At 43.0% G+C, this 15,852-nt stretch overlaps 1 protein-coding gene across 1 annotated transcript in view; it reads left to right on the plus strand.

Annotated features, from left to right (window-relative positions):
• Positions 1-1,926: 1,926 nt before the first annotated feature.
• LOC127235371 (oxidation resistance protein 1-like) overlaps positions 1,927-15,852 on the plus strand; it is a 248,519-nt gene continuing 234,593 nt past the window's right edge. Inside the window, exon 1 of the mRNA XM_051202623.1 lies at positions 1,927-2,129. The gene's annotated coding sequence lies outside the window, so the exon portion shown is untranslated. The remainder of the gene's footprint in view (positions 2,130-15,852) is intronic.

Raw genomic sequence — 15,852 nt, forward strand, 5'->3', positions numbered from 1 at the left:
CACACAGTGCCATAAAAATGTTAAGGTCACATCACCTCAAGAGTGACTGAGGAGAAATGGAAGAGTAACGACAGACATGTGTACAGCGTCTATCTTTCATCTTCTTTTCACCCATGGGTAAATTTGGTTGATTGCTTCAGAGGAGAGAAAGTTAAAGATAAAGCTAAATTGTGACTGGGGATGGAAGGGTCCAATTTAGGAACACGTCTTGGCCCTTACAAAAGTAGACTGTTTACTGAGGAAAAGTGCATCTATCTGCCTGTTTCTGCTGGCTAGACTTCACTAATGTCCGATAATGGCAAGTGAAGGCATCTTTATTGAGCCCACACTGTGAGCTCTTGATAGAACACAGCCCTCGTCCATACATAGTCCCCGAAGACTGTCACAACTCCTTCCAAATGGAAAGGCATGAAACAGTCACTTTCAAGAGAACTCAAAATCTATGCTCTGCATTTCCCCCCTTTTAAAGGATGGAAAACACTATTTCCAAATTCATAACCAGCTGCACAGAAAACAGCTCCCAAGTTTTCTGATCCCTTAATTCCAGGGCAGCTGTGGACTTCAGGAAATAATAGGCTATATTTAAAGTTGGGTAACTTCCAGTGGATTCTGGGTTCAACTAGGTATTACTTCAGGCAAGGGTTGCCTCTGGGCTTCAATGTCCTCCTTTGTCAAACATAAGTAGTGAATTCCTAAGTAATGAATCTAATTTGGTGATTGTGAGAGAAAAAACAAACAAAAAAACAAGACAAAAATATAACTTGACTGAGGAAATAGTTGAACATTTCATTCTTATTACTTAAAAATGTATCAATGTGTTACATTTAGGGTTCCATTATGACATACATGTAAATCACTGTGCTTTACTCAATTTTATCTCCTTTCCTGTTGGCCTCTTTCTCCCCACAAATTGTCCCTCCCTCTTCGACTTTGGCTTTTGTTTTACAGAGAGGTAGACATTTCACTTGACAAAGAAGGAAGAAAGAGCAATAATTGTCTGGAACTGAGATGGGATATAGTGGAGACTAATAGTGGGAAATAGCTTGCTTGCAGGTCAGGCAGTTTTGAGAGGCTCTGATTTGATGCTTAGAAAACATGGGTACATCTGGGCAAGGGACAGACTTTCATCAAGACCATAGAAGGGACAGCTTCCAGTTTTTCCCACTTTACTTTGCCCCCCATCCGGCCTCACCCTTACCCTTTTCTTATAATCCATGCAGAGTTGGAAGGGTGGCAGCTATGGAAGCAGGCAACAGAAGGCAGGGAAAGTAAATTACAGTTCAGGCAACAGAACAGTGCCTCCAAGGTCAGGCTGAGTGTCAACCAATTATGTAAAATCCTGCGGAAATAGAAGTCAGGGAAAAACTGAGCCGACTCCGGGCATTTTAGTAGAACTTTCCCCGAGACCCCTTCAACCTGCTACCCCATGCCATCCCTTAGTTCAGGTCTCTGTATTTTGCCCCCCTTCCCTCATGCTTCGTTCCAGTTGCAACAAAAGAAAATCAACCTAAAAACTTTTTCCTCCTCTCGGTAAGTCAGTAGCAGAGGAGCATTTTCCACAATTTCAGATCAGTTTTCCCCAGTGTCTCGGGCTACTGGGCAGCTCCTGGGCGGGGGTGCCATACCCTGCAGCTCTGGGCTGGGACTGGGCTCTGGCTACACCGGCAGGTGTCTGCTCTGGGGGCACAGTAGGACGCCAGCTCCCGCAGCCCGAGAGCCCGTGGCGGGGACGCGCGACAGCGAGGGGGTGCGCTGGCAGCGGGTGACTTCCTTCCGCAGGAGCTATTTTTAGCAGCGCCTCGCCCCCCTCTTCCCGGGGCCGCCGGCGTGGTCGCCTCCAGCTCGCGGCCGCGGCTCTGCGGCTCGGCGCCGCCTCCTCCCCCGCCGCGGCTGGCTCTTGGTAGCTTCCACGCGGGCAGGTCCGGAAACTGAGCATGTCTGCAAGCGCTCGGCGGCCCCGGCGGCGGCGGTGGTGGCGGGGGCAGAGCCCGGCTGCGTCAGGCTGAGCGCAGTTCGCGCGCGCGGCCGCCCGAGCGCAGTGCCAGCGCCGCCCGGCCCTGCCGAGAGGGGCGCACTCGCCGCTGCGGGGCTCGCACCGCTCGCCGCAGCCCCCTCCCGCCGACCCGCAAGTAAGTTTGTGCGGCTGCTGGGCGCCGGGGTGAGGGCTGGGCGCCGGGGGAACCCGGGTTGGAGAGCCGGGGGGACAGGCTGGACTCCCGGAGAGCGGGCAGCCTTCTGCCTCCCGGTGCCTGGCGCTTCACCCAGCAGCTGGGTAGGTTGTGAGCGCCTAGTTACAGGGATGCTCCAGCCGCCGAGGCGAGCAGGTGCAGACCGCGAGGGCAGAGTGGCTAAGAGCTCAGGTGGAGGGCACTTGGGGTGGTGGAAAGACCGAAGGTGAGGGAGCGAACCCGCAGGCCAGGAGCCGGCTAGTGCCGGTTGGGGAAAGGAAGGTTTGGGGCTCAGGTACCTTCCTGGGAACAGCCAAAAAGGAGAAGTGGGTGTCCCCGGGATGGAGAGAGGGTCGGGGAGCAGACTAGAGACCAGAAGGCCAGTGTGTCCTGAACTAAGATGACAGAAGCGGAGATAGATGGAAAGTGGGGCGTGTGGAAAGCGGATTTGTACGAGAGCAAAGGACACCGGTGGAAGGGTCAGTGGGCGCTTGACGGGAGGATAGACTTGCTTCGTTTGGCGAGTCAGAAGAAGCCTAGACACATATGATGGAGAGAGGCAGGCTTGGTTCAAACCTCTCCAGGGAGTGTGTGAGGCAACACGTTGAGAGCCAGCGGGTGCTGAAAGTGGCCTGCAAGAGGGAGCTGGAAAGGTGATGAAGGATCTGGGTGGACATGAGGAGGGGGTGAGGCAGGGATCATGTCGAGGAAGGGGGCCTCTGGTGGGTCTGCAAACCTGGGGGGCAGGGTTGGAAGCTACCCGTGAGCCAAGTCCCCTTGACAGTGTTTAGAAGCAGGGTCTCAGAGGTTGCTTTGCAGTCCGAGTTCTTCCTCCATCTCTTACTGGGTTTGCAGGCGCCTAGGCTCCCTGGTAGATGTGGACAGCGATGAAGCAGCGGGAAGGTAGTCACTCAGGGGGAGCCACCGGTGGTTCCCTTGCGTGAAATCCGGGTTCCTTTTAAGCAACTGGATTTGTGCATTACAAAGAGGGGGAGTGGTGTGTGTTCTAGGCCACGGGAATCCCTAGTCTCATACCGGTTGAAGGGATGTATGGTTTGTGATGGGAAGTCAGGCAGAAGTCTGCAGCATGCAACACAAGGCAGGGAGTATACATGCATGCGTTTGCAGGTGCATGTTGCCGGCCAGGGGTCGTTTGTGTTGCTGCAGTCTGGATTGCAGGACTGAGAGAGCCAGGACTCCTAGGTGGCCCAGGGGAGGATTAAGGGAAACATGCCTCCCTGTGCCTCTTCTGTCTCCTTTTGCTGGTTGCCTTCTCTCGTGGCCCAATGATGTGTTTCCATAGCCTCTTCCTGGTCACCTTTTATTCAAAACCCGATGCTGCTCCTGTTTCCTGATTTCTGTGCTTGCAGGATGCATCTCAGGCAGGGCTGTTCCCAGCATCTTCAGGGGAAGAATACTAGCAGTTTCTTCTGTCAGAAGGGTTCTGGAACCATGGGGCCCTCTTAGAGGATTTGGCCCTCTGGGGGTTCATGGTTCTCCCTGAGTTCCTTGTACGTGACAGGGTGATGATGGACAGAGTAAGCAGGTAGCTTCAAATGGACTGGGAGGAGCTGTGATAGGGGTAAGGACAGTAGGCATTACTTACCTATTTCTGAAGGGGGAACCTGCTCTCAGTTCCAGGCATGTAAACAAATTACTTAAGCAAGAGAAGAAAAGGTTAGTTCAATAAACAATCCAAAATTCTCTTGCAAATTGACCATTTGACCAGTGAAGGTTTTACCCACCAACTAAATGATCAAGACGGATCTGTAGGTTCCAGGACCAGAAATGGGAATGAAGAGATGTCTGTCACCACGACCATGTCTTCTCAAGCACTGTCCAGATGGTGTTTTGTCTGTGGGCACATTTTAAAGCTACGGTGCTAGAGTAGGAGGTGAAGCTGAAGATGATGCTGGGAACCTGAACTATCTTTGGGGGTGGGGTCAAGTTGTGATCTCAGGCTGGTGCTTTCCAGGCTGGGTCTCTGAGATTATATGTCATGCATGACACATATGTGTATCACATCAAATGGGGTGAAGATGAAGAGAAGTGAGAACTAGGAGTGTTGAGGAATGGCATGGGTTTTGTTTTGTATTTTTTGCAGTCTTGCCTGACCTGTAGAGTAATACAAACAAAGCAGACAATACTCTTCTAGTGGACAGGGCATGCCATTTGCTTTGTCAGCTGGCCGAGACTTGGGGTCACTGTTTGAAAATATGTCTGTTTTTCTAGTGATCTGGAAGGTGAGACATTTGAACAAAAAAGCTTTTGCTGCCATCACATCGATGATATAGAACATGTGAAGGGATAGATAATAAGTGATTCTTTTTGCAGCCTGCTTCTTTTTTCTTCAGAATATAGTTTTAATAAAACATAACTGTATGTTTGCCTGAGTTGACTTGATGGTGGTGGTGGGATGGGGGCATCAAGGAGGAGGAAGGGAGAATTGGACACAGCTATTCAACAGTCAGGAGTTCGAGGACCCGGTGACGGTGAAGGGAGGTGAAGGCTTTATTTATTTAATGCTAAATTTAGTGTGAAATGAGAAAGTTCTTCCTCCCCACATCTTGCCTTTTAAATACAAAGGATTGTATGTGCCCTCTGGCTGCTTTCTCATTTCTAAAGTTCTGAAGTCTAACTTGACAATTCTCCTAGAGGATCTGTCCCTAAGCCTAGCTAAGCTTCAGCAAGCAGTGAGGTCTGCTCCCCTAAGGTAAAGGCATTAAAAAGAAAAAAAATATCCCTGATATAAAAGAAGTGTCAGTCAAAGTAGGAGAGAAATCATTTTGTCTCACTCCAAGAATGGATATGATTCATAGGTTTAGCACAGTCTTCCTCAGCTGAGGGCCTCCCCCTGAGGCAGCCTAGCAAAGTGTGGAGACATTTTTGGCTTTTGTCAACTTTGGGGAAGGGTGTCATGGGCACTTCACAGATTACAGCAGGAATTGCTACTAATGTTTTGTTGAACTAGGCAGTTCTTGCAGTTGCATGGTCCTGGATGTCAGTGCAGTTTAGAAACCATGGCTTTAGGCATTCCTAGGATTATGAATGGTCCCTTCAGAGATGTTCTCTGACTGACACGTGGCATGTGTACCCACACACTCTAGTAAATAAAAATGGATTTAGGTGCATCTCAATAACAAACATCAATTTTCAGAGATTTCACTGCAAAATGGTCCGTGTTCTCAAACATTTGTTCTAAAGAAATGAAATCTACTCATTAGCAGAGGTTCATCTCAGCTTTTAGGAAACATCTTATAGGACTGAAGAGAGGGCTCAGAGGTTGAGAGCGCTGCCATTCTTTACAGAGGTGATGGGTTGGGTTCTCTGCACTTACTCAGGGGCTCCCAGTCACCTGTAACTCCAGTTCCAGAGGATCTGCTGTCCTCTTGTGGCCATCATGGGCCTAAGCACACACATGGTGTACATACAGGTCGGCAAAACATCCAAACACAAAATGAAATTAAGTGAATCTTTAAAAAATAATCAAAAACATAAAGTAGGGAGCCTCAAAGGCTGGTTCTATTCATTTGTGATGTGAACTGAGCAAACAATCTTTATGCCAGCAGAAGTGTTCTCCTGGAGTATGATTCAGTATGCTGCTCATGCTTATTTGACACATTCCCTGTGTTGGCCATGTTGCTTTTAAAAAAAAGAAAACGTTAATTTATAAATTGAAATTATCTTAAAAATAACAATCAGTGCATTGTTTTTCTTTAGTGAGTGAGTAAGCATAATCATAGGGGGAAAAATGTTAGGTGAAGTCTTACGAACTATTCCAAGGAGAAACCTTGGAATTCAGGGTTCTACACAGAGATGTAGGAGATCCAGATATTTTTTTTCTGTATTTGGTTTTGGTATTAAATCCACAGAATTGTGTGTACTGGGGGACAACAAGCTTTTCAAGTTACCAGCACAATGCATCGGCTAGAAAGAGGAACAATAGCTTGCACTCATTAGTGAAATGAGATCTGGGAATATTTACTAGGTAAGAGCTTTGTCACTATCATATCGAGGCCTACAGAAAGTACAGGTTTGCTCAAGGTTTCTGTTGCTTTCCTGGCTTCACTCTCTCCTCTACTTATCATTGTTGGTTCCTTGCATATTCATTCTGAGGAATCCTCATTAGAGCTGCTTCCTGTTTCATTCTAATAGCTCTGCCCTGCACTTTTAGCCCTTAATATCCCCAAGGGATCCCTGCAGAACAGAGACTTCACACACCTGCCAAGGCCCTGGAGTCCTTGGTGCCCCCTCCCTTTCTCCTGTGTGTACAAACAGGTCTCTCCTTGTGGAACACAGGTTTGTCTCTCGGAAAATGGTTGTGGGGAAAGACCTTGTTTCCATGTTGGTGTTGCTACTGGTTCATTTGTTGAGTTGTGTAATTTTAGTGTTGGAAAGGGTTCTTTCCCAAGAGAATAGCTGAGGAAAACAAAACCAGTGAGAGCAACACCAGGCTCTTCGGGGAGCCTATGATATCAAATGATGGGAGCTACAATATGAACCACTGAGAATCATATTAGTAATAAAACTCAAGGCATTTGAGATCTGACAACAGTAGACTTTGTGTATGATCCGAGGTCTTTGGATTTGCGATAACCTCTGCCTTGTGCACCATTTCCAGTTTAAAAAACCAACTCTGACCGGGATAATAGTATTTTTATGCATGTCACAAAATGCATTTGTGAAAAGAATCACAAAATGAATATTCATTTTTTTTAAAAAAGATGTATCAGTTATAGAGACATATAATGATTTTTTTAAAGAGACTTAAGAAGAGTTTGTGAAATGTAGAAAGCTAGAGAAACTATTAAGGAGAAACTATAGATTTTTGTGGGTTAAAGAGGCAGTAGGAGAGCATGAGATTTGAGGTGAGAGGGGTTAGTTCTCTGCTCTTCCTTTCTGTGGGAAATGGTTATTGATTTTGTTTGACATCTGAGTGAGGAGAGATGCTTCTCTTTCACAGATAACTTGTTGAGCAGATCATACCTGACTGTTTACAGATTCTACAAATATAGGAACTGTAAATGGGTAGTTAGGATGAAGCCGAATTTCAAGTTGATTCTGTCCTGAGATGCTTGCAGTAGAAGTTTTGCAGCATACATCTTATACATCTTAAAGCATACGGCGTTCTGTTGGACTGTTTGGGAAGACAAAAGTGATTGAAAACTGAGCATCTACATTTAAAATCATCAAAATATATTGGAGTATAGTATTCAAGAGACAGTGAGATAGGGTGGCAACCCCTTTGCCTTTGGAAGCAAATATTATACCTGCTGTCATGCCAGTCCTTGTCCCAGCTGGAAGGGGGTAGCAGGAAAGATGGGGAATTTTGTAAGTAGTATGCACTGCCCTTGGTGAATTCAAGAGCATCAGTAACTAGATTTTGAAATTAATGCTGTAACAAAGGCAAAGAGTTTCTGTTTTGAAGTTTGCTTGAGTTTATCATCAATAGGACTGATGGATAGCAACTTAGGAAAAGCAGTGCTTTACTTGGGGGAGAGTTTTTGCCTTTGTAAGTGCTTTTTCCTTCCAAGGAGCTAGGAGGCTGAGACCCATCCAAGGCTTTCACCCTCCATTCTGCTGTGTCTTCACTATCTTCAGAATATTCAATGTGTGCTGTTGTTCTCTCACACTGCCTTCTGAGTTTATGACCTTTTAGAGAGGTTAAAGCCCTGTGCTATTTGTCACCAAGAGCACAGTGCTCTAGTTGATAGCAGCCTGTTTTATGCAAGGATATGTATGCCTTTGACATTTATCTGCACCATCACTAGCAGAAAAAAGACAACAGACCTCAGCCTCCGGGACTGTGAAGCCTGATTTCAGCAATTTTGATCTGAACAACTATGTTGTGGCCACAGTAATAGATGAACCAGAATACTATCTACCCCTTTCCAGGGAAAGAGGTACAAGGCTGAGGTTGGTCAAGAGCCTTGCAAATAAACCTGGTTTTATTCTTCCTGGAGCTTCAATATCCACATCTTTAAGTGAGAAATAGTTCTATTTTCACTCTGTGAACCTATAGTGTTAGAGATGATTAAAATGATCAAGGGCCTTTTTGTTTTATCTCATTTGTGATGAATACAGTACTTTAGGTAACAAGATCTCAAAACAAATGTTCAACTATGGATAATATTTAACTGGGATTTTTATTTGAAAATTCAAGATCGACTCTTATTGACAGTTCTCGTATTGTGATCACAGTGGTTTGAAAATTGATTCGGTGGCACCAGATAGTGGTGACAAATGCCTTTAAGTAGAGGCATGCCTTTAATCCCAGCATGTGGGAAGCAGAGGCAGGTGGATCTCCTGGTCTACACCGAGAAACCCTGTCAGGAGTGTGGGGGGGTTTCAAAGAAACTGGTTCTGTATCATTGCATAGTTCATTCTTGAAAAGTTTTAGATCTTAAAGATGTGAATTTATTGGTTAGAACTATCCTGTTAGAATTGTGCATTCATTTCCTGGGTCAAGATTAAAATACTGTAGGGGTTTAGCTATATTAAGATCCAGCATGTTCTGTATCTTTAATGATGGTGTATTTCTAGTGATTGTTCTGGAACCAGTGCCTATCCATTCTCTTCCTTCAGTAGACAGCACTAAACTGTATGGGTAGGTACCACACTAAACACAGATCTTTTCATCAAATAGGTTAATCCCTTTCTTTCATGAGCTACTTGGTAGCATCATGACATTGTTTCCTGACAAGAGTCAAAGGGATTAAGTCATTATGTAAGCTGTAAGCTAACACAATAATGTCTCTTGACCCAGGGCCAACCTGGCCTTCAGCACTGCTTCTGCCTACCAAACTGCAGTAGACATAAGGCTACCATGATGTACATACTAAATACTTTTGTGCACAAGTGTGTTCAGCTAACTGATGTTCCTCTAAGGTTAATTTGTTAGGCCTTCATACATTTAAAAAAAAAAAAATCACTTCCCAGTGGGGCTGTTATGTAAAAAGGAGAAAAAGCTTGTCAGTTGCAGCTGTTTTCCAAGATAAAATGTGGTATAACATTTTGAATTAATATATTAATGGACCAAAGCGCTTTTCCTTCATCTATTTTTAACTCTTTGCATAGTTCAAGATGACAGGGTGTCACAAGTACACATCATACTTTCAGCAGAAGAATGTTTTGACCATGATAAATGGCTTCAAGTTAAAAAAAAAAAATGTTTTCTTCTGTTTTCATTTTCCCAGAAGATTTAATCATATAAATATATGATTGCTTTATTTTGAAGTATTTCCAAATGGGATAATAAAATCACATTTCTTTGCATTTTTAAAGTTAGAATTGAGGCCACTATAAATGTGTTGTACTTGTGGTATGCTATTGCATCAGTTGGATTTTTCCAGTAGTTTCCAACAAGGAGAGGCAAGATATTTAACAGACAACTCAGGCCAGGCATGTAGGTCACTGTTAACATGTGTATCTCTCTCCCTATGTAAGGCATCATGTTCACTCTCCAGCACCCCAAAAGTAAATAAACAAATACCTGTTTCTGAATTGAAAGACTCCAGAAATCAACAGTGCATTTATTACCCATTGAATAATTCTGGGACCTTGAATTCTTAAGAAGCTCAGTGTGGCTATTTATTTGTTTTTTGAGACAAGTTTCTTTGTGTTGCTGGCTGTCCTGGAACACTCTCTGTAGACCAGGCTGGCCTCAGGATTACAGAAATCCACCTGCCTCTGCCTCATGAATGCTGGGATTAAGGGTGTGTGCCACCACCACCTGTCAAGTTTTTTTGTTTATTTGTTTGTTTTGTTTTTTTTAACTAAATGCATCATTAAGGTGAGACTTTAATGTGATGCTCTTTTCAGCATATTCGTTTTGTTTTGTTTTTCACATTAGAAACTCTATTGGGGAACTGTACAACAGAGCGAGCACAAGGCCATTTAAATGGATAGGATCGAGTTTTTTAGTTACCCAAAATGAGAAATTATTTTTTAACAGGGAAAGTACCTAATTCGCTGGTTATCTCAAAGCTTATCTATGCTCTGCTATCTACAATGCATCCTATTACTATTTTTGAAAATGTAGTATTTCAGTCAAGCAAATGCCAGTGGAAAACTTAAAAGTCATTGATTTCTAGAAAAATCAGACAAAAAAATCACTATGTTATGTTATAGATCCAGTCTTACATTCAAGTACTCAGAACACATTATGCTTGTCATTGAATATCATAAGGACTTTTTTTTCTGATAATGGAGTTCATAAATTATTTTTGTTAGGTGAGAATTAAAAGAGTTTGGCAGTCTCAATGGGAAATTATGCATTAATTTCTTATCTGCTTCTTGGATTGCAACACAGCTTTCCTAAGATGACAATGGATGCCTTACAGAGTCTCTACATGACAAGTTCTAAGGCAGTCACTTATGTTATTTGGGGTAAGAAAGAAAAAAGACATTACAATCTGTAAATTACTTAAGTCAGCCAATTAGAAAACCGGTTATGGTTAATTTAAACAGAAAAGCACTTGTGAGATCCTAACGGTGGAGTTCATGGAATTGAAGGGGTAGATACAGAAACTCTTGACAAGGGTAGGACCCCAAGGCAGCCATGGATGATGTCTACCTGTTTACCTTCATTGAGACTCTACCTTGAAGGCAGAATCCAAAGAGAGGAGGGATGTCAAGATGACTCAGGATGCAGAGCCTTGCTTCAGGGGTAAATTAACATGAAGAGAAAAACAAAGGCAGCTATCCCCACTAAGTAAAACCTCTCCAAACAAACCTTGAGGGTGTTATCTAATTAGATATCTAAACCATATTGGTTCTTCATGCCCTTCTCTGGCTCCCACAGTCTATACCTAGTGAGGATCTTACCAAGTACTATTCATTAATCCCAGATGCCCCTGCATTTTCTCTTGACTGCCAATACAATATATTCCTCTAGAGAGGAATCTAAGATTGAGTATAGGTGTTATTGGACTTTTCCCAGTGGAGGTATGGATCAAATTCAGAATTTATTTTCGTGCCACTTGAGGAAGAAAGGATAGAAAGATGGAGCAAAAGCTAACGAAAGACTTAGGGCCATAGGGCCTCAGATTGAGGCTGGATCCAGAGGACCTCTGCCTGTCCCCTAGTGCCTGGCCCAAGCTAGAAGGACCCCGGACACCTATTGGTTCAGCCAGGCATAATTATGTTATAGTGGTGTTCCATAGGCTAGAAGGCTAGTTGGGAATAGAAAGGAATGTAGGGAATATTTCTGGGCTTATCTCTGTGCCAGTTGTCACTGAGTAGAACCCCGGGGACCATAGATATGAAATTACCCCAAGATATGAAACGTTCAGAAAATAGGAAGACTTGGAAGTAGATCAAGATACATATGTGGAAAACTGGAATGGCTTAGTTGGATTAAACGGGCAGGATACAAAGCTAGCACAGAGAAACCACAGTTGTAAATAAAATATCTGATACTGTGTGACTTACATACTTGTAAGTAATCAATTCTTGTTTTAGAAGTAAAATGCTTCTGTAATCACGTGTGCAACTTTTTACCTACCCTGAACCTACACGAAGCTGACCGGACATCATTTAAAGTTAAAGGTCCTTTAAGATAAAGCAAACATCTCTCCCAAACAGAAGCTTTTTTATTGCATTTGTCAGGCACAAGTAGAATTCAGTTAGTAAATGGACATGGGTGGAGGACATCCTAGTTTACAAAGCTCTTTGGAATCTAGCATTTCATTATTTATAATCTGGCTTATAAAACATACCAGTATCAGCACACATATGACTTTGTTACCAATGACTGTTCGTGTATGGTAGTCTGCAAATATTCTCAACAATCATTTATGCTCATTGCATTGTTGAAATTATTGTTCATGTCACACTGCTCTTAAACCCTTTTATTTTAGGTATCAGAAAGATATGTATACCATGTCACAAATTTGTCCTTTTAAATTTGGCTACTCAATTTCTGGATTTCTGTTGAAGTTCTGTATACATCATTCTGAGTAGAAGCTATAGACTCTAATAGATGACCTCGACCCTACTCAAAGAACTATGGGAACTAAGGAATGCTAAAAGTGGGGAATGCATCTTCCTTAGGGAACATCACACATTTTTTTTTCATTCAATACAAAATGGTCATATGAGAATGTGCAATCAGGTGACATTGTACAGAATGAGCAGGTTATATCTAGGAACATATGCATATATGTGTGTAAAAACAATTAATGAAAAAGGAGGTCATACACTTGAAGAAAATCTAGTAGGGGTATATAGGAAGATTTGGACAAAGGAAAGACAAGGTGAAATATGGTATTATATTGTAATCTCAAAAAATAAAAGGTACAGAATCTAAACTCTATCTTTGGTCCTGATGGATTCTATTTTGTATAAATGGCTTGAGGGAAAAAAAAAAAACAGACTTATTGAGTGGTTTAACTGGTCACGCATGTGCATGGTCCACTGGTCCCTTGCTCCATTCTGTAAACACAGTGCTCCTAGAATGCACACAGCACTTTCTAGCAGAATGATCCTACTCCCAGATTACATGTAGATTCTCTAGAGGTTGCCCTACAGTGAGATCAATACTGATAAGGATAGGACTCACATATAGGAGCTGTTCAACATCTTCTCGGTCTGGGGCGAGGATTTTCTGCCATCCCATATTGATGCCTCTAGATTCTGGAATTCTTGGTGCAGAGAGAGACAGCAGTAACAAAGGTCTGTCTAGTAGGTCTGGGACCGTCTATGCAACTGATGTGGATGTTGGATCTCATAGATCAGGGATATTTTTTCTCCCAGTTTTGGATAAAATTTCTGTTTCTTTAAACATTTGAAAAGCTAGGTTTGATCGTAGTGAACACATATCCCCTTGCTAAAGTCTCTATTTTCTTAATTGTGTTCACTTTTATACTTAGTGATTCTCAGGGCTGTAATGTTCAAAAGAATCAACCCTCTGACTTTAATGCCAGCAGATATAATGAGCTTCAGGGGACCACACTTGGCCCCTGAGCAATGGGAAGGATGCTGCTCCCATGGTTTGACATCCATAATCATATCCCTCTCTGTTCTAATGGTAGACTTTCTAAGTGTCACCAGATAGTGTAGTGAGATAGTCCGTCTGTGGATAAGGAGCAGGATAAACAAATAGGCCAAATAGATGTTTATTCAGGGAGAAATAACTGACAACCTAGACAGATGAACACCAGGAAATTCAACCCGATCCTCTCCTGTCCGAGTCACTCCAGAAAGAGCGCCTTTCCTGGCTCCCCTCCGACCTCCTTCCACAGGTCACTCTGCCCATGGCTCCACCTCAATGGGCGTGGTCAGTGCCACAGACAGACTATCTCACTACAAGATAGCTCTGGTAGTATTCAGGCATCTGTACTGGACTGCCCTTGGGGTTATGACAGGATACAACCTCAGCTGCAGCCACTAAGAGCACCACCTGTACACATTCACTATGTTCCCTTAAAAGGGCCCTGCCCACCTCCCATCTCTTTCTCTTCCTTTTTTTGTTTTTCTGCTTCTCTGCTTATCTCTCTGTCATACTCCCATCTCTCTTTTCTTTTCTGCTGCTCCTGTCCCCAGAGTCAGGTCTCCCCACTCCCCCCCCCCATTCCCTAATAACTGCCTCCCCACCCCGTGAGCTCTGTCGCATGACATCTTTCTCTTTTCCAGCTGCTTTTTAAAATTACAACAAGCTCTTTTTATTTTTGGAGTCTTTTAAGGTTTGCCTCTTTTGGAGCAATATCTGCTTTTATTTAATTTTTAATATTGGTGTGGTTTGGACTTTAGACCTCAGAATTATCTGGGAATTTCCTGAAATGCTAAAATATGCTATGATTGTGACCATTTTGTGTTCCAGAAATACAGGTCATGGTGAAATCTGCCAAATCAAACTACATTTTGGCAGATATATATTTACTGGGAGACAGAAGTCTTACACTGCGTGGAACATGTTTTTAGACTTTTACCCAGCAACCTCAAACACATGTAGCATCTTTCTAACAATTATCTGGAAGTCAGGTATATACTAGGCACCAGCAGGAGCTTTTAATGTATTAAAAGGCAAAGCCTATGGCCCCTAACCTTGTTTAGGTGGTATGTGGTGGAGGGGCTAGTTGTACCTATTGACTGATGTTGTGAGGTCTAAGTAGGTGGGGCTGAGAATTGTGCTTTGGGAAGGAGGGTCTCTGTAGGTACAAGGCTGCTTGGGGTTAAGGGAAGGAGGAAAAGGATGTTCCCAGCAGAGGAAATAGCATAGGATATGAAGAAAATGAAAGATGGTTTAAGAAGTAGGGACAGATGTGATGTTGACACCAAATAGGAATGGAGTAAACCAATGTCTGATATCATAGACTCTTCTAGGGGAGGCAGGGGATTTTGATCTTTAAAGTAGAAAACAGCCTGATTATCTCTCTTTTGGCACACAAGTCATTATATGTATTTTCTAGGAGAAGAACATTATAAAGCATAAGATGTCTAACAAGCATCTGAAGACAAAGGTATTATCTTTAAACACAGCAGACATGATACAGGTCCCTCAATGCAAGTGCATTATTATGGGGACATATTGACTTCTTGGGTAGGATACTACTGGCCATCACATTCTTTTTTTTTCTAATTTATTTATTTGAGGTTCTGACTTTAGAGACTTCTAATCATTTGCCCTTGTCATTTGTCTTCTTTGAGAAGTTTCATATATATTACATATATATCTGACATTTTTTCAGGTGTTTTACAGGGCTACTGAAGTTATTCTTGTATTTGCTTGATAATTTTAGTTGCTATAGTTTATATATTTAGATGGATTTTACTATAAAAAGCTGGAGGGACTGTTGTAATAGAATAAAAATGACTTTCACATAAAGCCTAATGCCATATTTAAATTGATAAAAACCTGAATATCCCATTTGTGTACCTAAACATTTGGCCAAGATCTGTCCAAACATGGTCTTTATCAGGATATCCACAGTCAACTAGGGCTTTGAATTAAAATAAAAGTCCTTGGAATTCTTAAACAATTTAAGGAAGAATGCAAGATGAAGTTTGTGTGTGTACAAGAGGGAGAGAGGAAATATTGTCTCCAAAGTAAAGCCATCTCTGCGTCATTTGCAGTACTAAATACCAATATGTAGTAATAACTACAATCTTGGTGTATTATTCTCTCAGGGAGGCATTTATAGTTGTAGATGTTCTGAGGCATTGGGCGTTCCCGAGCATCTGACTCTTTTACAAAGCCAACCATGAGCCTGTGAGCTCCTATAGATACAGTTTCTGAAGTGCATGAAGTTAGCTAGCACAGCTTGTTAGTATTCAGGCATTTGCACTGCCCTGCTCTGGGGACCTCAGCTGCAGCCACTAAATAGAACACTCCTTGTGTGCCATGTTCTGTATCCCCTTGTGAAAGGCAAGCCCCTCCTGTTCCCCCCACCTCCCATTCTCTCTCCAGAGACTGCCTCTGTGCCCTCACCCCCCAATAAACCTTCCCCGTGAGTTCTGTTGTATGGTGTGACTTTGTAGTGTCCCTTGGCTCTAACCCGCCAAGGTCACCTTCTCGGCTGCCCCGCTAAATTACCACATAGCTTGCAATCTTTTTCTTACTCAGGTACTTAACTACCTAACAAATAGACATGCAAAGGTGTTATTGATTTTACACAAGGAGGTACTTTTTCAAAGGAACTCCAGATAATGATGTTCAGGGAGTGACTGAAGCATTTATAGAGAG

This window comes from Phodopus roborovskii, unplaced genomic scaffold (assembly GCF_943737965.1).
Source record: "Phodopus roborovskii unplaced genomic scaffold, PHOROB, whole genome shotgun sequence".
Classification (NCBI taxonomy): domain Eukaryota; kingdom Metazoa; phylum Chordata; class Mammalia; order Rodentia; family Cricetidae; genus Phodopus; species Phodopus roborovskii.